Here is a 6,869-nt window from a genome sequence, read left to right as displayed (position 1 = left end):
AAGGAAATGGTCTCACTGTGGTTACCAGATACTGTGAGGGTTAAAGGTAGTGTCTCACATCTGATACTGGGGAGAAGACTACCATCTAAGGCGAACATGGGCGTGGGCTTCCCTAACTGTCTGAGAGGAATGTCATGTTTCCGAGCCCATGCTTCGTCCATAAAACAACCCTCAGCCCCAGAGTCTATCAAGGCACTGCAGGAAGCAGCTGAACCGGTCCAGCGTAGATGGACCGACAAGGTAGTACAGGATCTTGATGGAGAGACCTGAGTAGTAGCGCTCACCAGTAGCCCTCCGCTTACTGATGAGCTCTGGCTTTTACTGGACATGACATGACAAAATGTCCAGCAGAACCGCAATAGAGGCAAAGGCGGTTGGTGATTCTCCGTTCCCTCTCCTTAGTCGAGATGCGAATACCTCCCAGCTGCATGGGCTCAGTCTCTGAGCCGGTGGGAGGAGATGGTTGAGATGCGGAGAGGGGAAACACCGTTAACGCGAGCTCTCTTCCACGAGCTCGGTGACGAAGATCTACCCGTCGTTCTATGCGGATGGCGAGTGCAATCAAAGAGTCCACGCTGGAAGGAACCTCCCGGGAGAGAATCTCATCCTTAACCTCAGCGTGAAGTCCCTCCAGAAAACGAGCGAGCAACGCCGGCTCGTTCCAGTCACTGGAGGCAGCAAGAGTGCGAAACTCTATAGAGTAATCCGTTATGGATCGATCACCTTGACATAGGGAAGCCAGGGCCCTGGAAGCCTCCTTCCCAAAAACTGAACGATCAAAAACCCGTATCATCTCCTCTTTAAAGTTCTGATAATCGTTAGAACACTCAGCCCTTGCCTCCCAGATAGCTGTGCCCCACTCCCGAGCCCGACCAGTAAGGAGTGATATGACGTAAGCGATCCGAGCTCTCTCTCTTGAGTACGTGTTGGGCTGGAGAGAGAACACAATATCACACTGGGTGAGAAAGGAGCGACACTCAGTGGGCTGCCCAGAGTAACATGGTGGGTTATTAACCCTAGGTTCCGGAGACTCGGAAGACCAGGAAGTAGCTGGTGGCACGAGATGAAGACTCTGAAACTGTCCAGAGAGATCGGAGACCTGAGCGGCCAGGGTCTCAACGGCATGACGAGCAGCAAACAATTCCTGCTCGTGTCTGCCGAGCATTGCTCCCTGGAACTCGACGGCAGTGTTGAGAGAATCCATAGTCGCTGGGTCCATCTTGGTCGGATTCTTCTGTTATGCTGATGAATGAGGACCCAACAGCGACGTAATAGTAACAGAGTCTTTATTCCAGTATCAAACAAACAATGATTCTCCTGGATATATCAAAGGTAAATCCAAAACAGGAAACTGAAATCCTCTCGTCAGTAGAGAGGAACGACAGGAGACGCGACCACAGACTGCAGGTCGCTTCAGGAAGGCACAGGCCGTAGCTGACATAGACACCTGCTCACACGCAGCATCTGAAGAAGGCAAAAACACGACAGGGCGGAACAAGGACACAGGAACAGCAAACATCAAACAAGAATCCGACCAGGCAGAAGCGGAAAACAGAGGGAGAAATAGGGACTCTAATCAGAGGGCAAAATAGGGGACAGGTGTGAAAGAGTAAATGAGGTCGTTAGGAGAATGAGAAACAGCTGGGAGCAGGAACGGAACGATAGAGAGAGAGAGCGGGAGAGGGAGAGAGGGAGGAGGAGAGAGAGAGAGAGAAAGAGGGAAAGAACCTAATAAGACCAGCAGAGGGAAGCACAGGGACAAGACATGAAGATCAAAGACAAAACATGACATCAACGAGGTGAGGGGGCTCCTACACCGCTGTCTGGACGCCAAGTTCGGCATTCTTTACCCAGCTGTACTGAAGATCCCTACTCCCTCCGGCGAGCAGAAGACATTCTTAGACCCAACCAAGGCCAAAGAATACATTGTCGCGCACCTACATCCACAGGAGGACAGGCGACATAATACTAACTAGCCATTGTGGGCTCATACTATGACCCTGCACTAACCGTGCTGACGCGACCAAGGACCAACTAGTGAATTCATATCTTGATTAGAAATGTGACTCCACCCTGCTGCCATTATTATTATTATTCATCCAGTAACTTAACGTTATGAACAATGATGGTATAGGGTAACATGTTCTCACAAGGACAATATAGTTTGAATAGTATTTTATTTACAGTATATGGCACAATTAGCTATTACCAACTAGCTGCGTCTGTACAGCCACGGTGCTAGGTGGCGCGGTAATAATTAGCCTAGTCGCTACCTAAGGCTAGCCACTGAGCTCTCTTTACATGCCTTAATAGGATACCCTACTAACATACTGTGAGCATGTTTGATACATATCAGTTTATACTCCCAATGGATCATGTGTATTATTCTTTACTATTTGACTGGTTGGTCCGATCTGTTGCTTGGTGGCAGATGGTACGGGTTTGCAGGTTGTATAGCCGAGCAAACACTGCAGGACGGGTATTAATTACCAAGCGTTTGCCAGCCAATTTTCGGTGTTCTGATTTGTTAAGATGTTCAACAGACGGTTACATTTATACAAATGTTGAATTTTACTGGGTTTGTTTTCCTATTTACTTATTTAATTAAATGTTTTCAGAGTATATGTGTGTATATATATATTTATGTTTTAAGTAATCCCAAGTGGATGGGGTTGGTCGGGGGGGGGGCATACCTATACATCCTTTTTTTTAAATATTGTTTTACTATCCTTCAAACATGCATATTGCATAAAATACCTTAGATAACTGAGGTGGTTCCCTCCGGAATCCCTTCCCAGCATAGGGCTCCAAGGTTTTCTTCTGGGTATTTTGTTGGTTTTAGCAGGGTTTTTTTCTTTATATTTTATTACTCTGACCTTTCAGCACACTGGTGTTGTGTCTGTGACTATCATTAAATGTGAAGACTGCTATTTTATCCAATTCTTTATGTGTAATTATTATTACGTGATTAAACTAATCATCTAAACTTTAATTAACTAGGAAGTCGGGGCACTACGGGAAAATGTTTATAGAGTCTCTATTTCCCGAATCGACTCTTCAGATATTTTCATATTTAATCAAAACAGTCGCTTATTAATGAATTGTACCTCATCAGTTCTCATTACTGAACGTCGCAAACCCTTGGATATCTGCATGAACTCTAGCCTCCATAATAATCCCTGTGTTTCCTATCTCTCTGTGCCAGTTCGTCTTGTATGTTTTCAGGTAACCAAGCGTGTTTTCCCGTGCTCCGGTTTTCTATTCTCTTTTTCTAGTCTTCCTGGTTTTGACCCTTGCCTGTTTTTTTCTGGACTCCTTACCCGCCTGCCTGACCCTTCTGCCTGCCCTGACATCGAGCCTGTCTGCCACTCTTTACCTCTTGGACTCAGAATCTGGTTTTGACCTTTTGCCAGTCCATGACCATTCTCTTGCAAGACTAACCATCTGCCTCCTGTGTCTGCATCTGGGTCTCGCCTTGTGCCTTTATACTTACGTTATTTCCAGCTGCAGACTAGTAATTCTACGTCTAGGATTTGCTCTTATTCTGTTGTGATCGACAGTATCAGAGTTGAACCATTTCCAGCCGTGTAGCCAACAGTACACGCTGTCTAGTCTCCTGGCCCTATAGAGTTGTAGTTCTTAACCATTTCAACATGTAGTGTCAGCTCCATGTTTTCTAGACTAATGTAAATTTCGTCAGGAGTGGGTTTTATACACTTCTGAGAAAAGGGCTGTCATGACGCCGACGTAATGTCTATGCTCACTTGGGCGTGGCCACTAATTTGGTTAACTTTATATGAAAACTCATATTTTATATGAAAACTCATATCTCATTTAGAAGGTTAACATCACATTACATCTTTTCACAAATTATTTCATGTTTAACCCTTTCATGCGTGAGTTCCAAATATCTCTAACGGTCGCCCCAGCGTGAGTTTTTTTATGCACGTGATATTAGAACGTTCTCTCCATTCCAGAATGTGTTTGTTATGTAACAGTACATTTCATCCGCGCTGCCCTCAAACAAAAGCACGCAGCCTGTTTTTATTTGTCAATTTTAAATTATTTCTAACAAGTTTTTTATTTTCTAATAACAGTTTGAAATGAGGTGTGTTCCGCCTCATTCATTCACATAAAAGTAGTCATTTTTACTTTTGCGGACCAATTAATTTTTTTGACATTTCTGACCCGGACAAAATTCCCCAAACACTTCTCAATTGTTTGTGCAGGACATTTACTCATCTGCCGTCCTGCATACACGTGTTCATATTATTCCACCTGTCGCCTGCATCGAAATCAAAGTTGTTTTCGTTACCAATAATACCTTTGGAAATGTGTGCGTTTCTATCAAAGTTCCTTATTACGTTATAATAGTTTCTGCATGTCGTGTTATGTCGTTTCTACTGTAGCATCATGTTTTTGTGTATATTCCTTATAACCGCGGACACGCGATGTAACGTTACTCATTTCATAACATTTATGGTGTTATACTCAATGCTTAGGTAGCTAGCTACATTCTCCTATTAGCTCTGGAAAACAATGCTAATTGCGTCAGGGAAGTATTAGCATGTGTTGTATTTTGAAGCTACCCTGGCCTTATGACTCCCAAGTGGCACAGCGTCTCAGTGCTAGAGGCGTCACTCCAGACACCCATCTTCAAATCAAGACTGCGTTTCTATCAAAGTAAGTGCCTAATTACGTTATTGTGTCGTGTTATACCGTTTCTACTATAGCTCACTGTGTGAATGGAGCATAATATATTTGTATATATTCCTTATAACCGCGGACACGCGAGGTAACGTTACTCACCTTTTATGGTGTTATATTCAATCGTGCTTATGTAGCTAGTTACATTATTCTATTAGTTCTGTAAAACAATGCTAAATGCGTCAGAAGTATTGGCATGTTGTATTTTGACGCTACCCTGGAAAAATAGAAAAATATCTTATACCACTTGGTCGTTTTCTGAGTGCATTCCACAAAGCTGTTTATCATCCACTGCCCCCATTTTGAGGTAATAGTCAAGCACGCAGTCTGGTTTCATGTTTCTCTGTCTGGTTTGTTTCTCTCTCCCGTCAGGTGGTCCACCTTCCCTGTGGCCGACATGGTTGCTGTATGGACAGTGGAGAGGACATGGACGTCTCGTTTGTCATGCCACTTTACTGCCAGCTGTTAACATTTCTTATTTTGTATAATGGGTCATTTAGGATGGTAGTAGCGTTGATGAAATGCAGTCATAGCAGCAGAACTAGAAAGCAGTCTTTACTGTCACCAGGAATGTATACATTTCACTAATTGTGGTTGTCCCCCACTCCTGGCTCTCTCTTATCCTGTAGCTCCAAGGCATAGCAATTGGTCTCTACTATGTCTCCCACCAGCTCCTCTGTCAGAAACAACTTGAAGCACTCTGCCTCAGTTGGAAATGGCAAGGGGCGTTGCACTCCAGACTGGGACTCATCAAAGCAAACACCAGGGCCAGGAGGGGTGAAACAGCAGGGCCAGGAGGGGTGAAATGACTGGTGGCCTTCCAGCTACCACAGAACTCCTGTACTTCATCCACTGTTGGTATGCCTCCATCACCACCAGCATCTTCAAAGGGAACTGGGACTTTGTCAGTGGACAAGGGAAATTCAGATTCAGGGTTCTCAATGGCTACAAGGTTGGGGGGCAGCTCCTCACTGTCACTGTCAGAATCTGATTCCTGACTTTCATACTCAGACTCATTGTCAGAATTTTAAAAAATCTCCAGAATTTCCACATTTGTTTGTTGTCTCCTTTTGAAAGACATTGCTAATGCTTCAGCTCATCTCACTAGCTACATACATAAACAACAACACTGAATGGTTTAGAGTGAGAGGGTACGTGGTTGACTGCCGGCACGCGCCACTTGTATCAATAAATCACTATCAGAAAATGTTTTGTGTGGCAATTATTTGTGTATTTACGGTTTTATTCACATGTTTTCAAATCTAGGTGACAAATCATGCATTCCGATTCTTGCACAGATTGTAATGGGCACATATTATGTGTGTAAAATACTTTTTTGAAGGTTGTACTGATTATGATGAGCTAAGCTAATTCCAGCTGTGTAGTCATGTTTGTTGACGTTCAATGCATTCTGGGTTCACGTAATCGTCTGTTTGACCAAAGATGTTATAACAAAATGAGGTGAGTAAGAGTTCACTCGTTTTTTGAGGACTTCCGGAAATGAATGGTGGGATGTGAACGACGGTAGACGACACACCCCTTCAACATGCATACTATAAACAGACCAAACTCATCTCGTCTTCTCTTATTATCTTCGGTTTCTGTGAGGAAAAAAAAATGCATGGCTGCGCGCTGAAACTAACCGTCGGATTACTTTCGATTTCTAAAAAGTGCTTTACCTAATTATTTCGATCAATGGTGTGCTCACCCGTGATGTGATTAATTATACATAATAATTGCTATTAGCTAATTCATATTGTAGTTTGTCAGCCGAGAGTTAGAAAATATGACTGCTTGTGTTGGGTCAATCTTTCCTCAGCGCTAGGACAAATGTAGCCTACATTTTTCCGGTTAGGATGATTGTGTTATGCTATATATTCTTCTGTGAATATCTGAACATTGAATCCAAAAATAAACTGCTCACATTCTGGACATAACTTTGTAAGGACTGTGTTTGTGTAAATAGTTTCTGAAAAAAGTGTGGCCAGCTCAAACGCTGATTGTTGCGTCATTCGAAACTGGCCGTTCTAAACGAGCGTTCTAAATGAGTGTTCTAATCACACGGGTGTGATCGTACGCTTCAGGGACCACTGTAGAACGATCACACCCGTGTGATGGTACGTGTGAAAGGGTTAATCACATACGCTTCACAATATTTATAT

At 43.6% G+C, this 6,869-nt stretch overlaps 1 long non-coding RNA gene across 1 annotated transcript; it reads left to right on the top strand.

The window, feature by feature from the left end:
* Positions 1–4,179: 4,179 nt before the first annotated feature.
* LOC139538361 (uncharacterized) lies at positions 4,180–5,916 on the top strand. The gene is made up of 2 exons (XR_011667721.1): positions 4,180–4,683; positions 5,080–5,916. It is a non-coding gene; the product is annotated as an uncharacterized lncRNA (long non-coding RNA).
* The last annotated feature ends 953 nt before the right edge of the window (positions 5,917–6,869 follow it).

This window comes from Salvelinus alpinus, chromosome 14 (genome assembly GCF_045679555.1).
Source record: "Salvelinus alpinus chromosome 14, SLU_Salpinus.1, whole genome shotgun sequence".
NCBI classification, from domain to species: Eukaryota; Metazoa; Chordata; class Actinopteri; order Salmoniformes; family Salmonidae; genus Salvelinus; species Salvelinus alpinus.
Note: the sequence above shows the minus strand (reverse complement) of the source record. Positions and strands in the feature narration are given on the sequence as shown.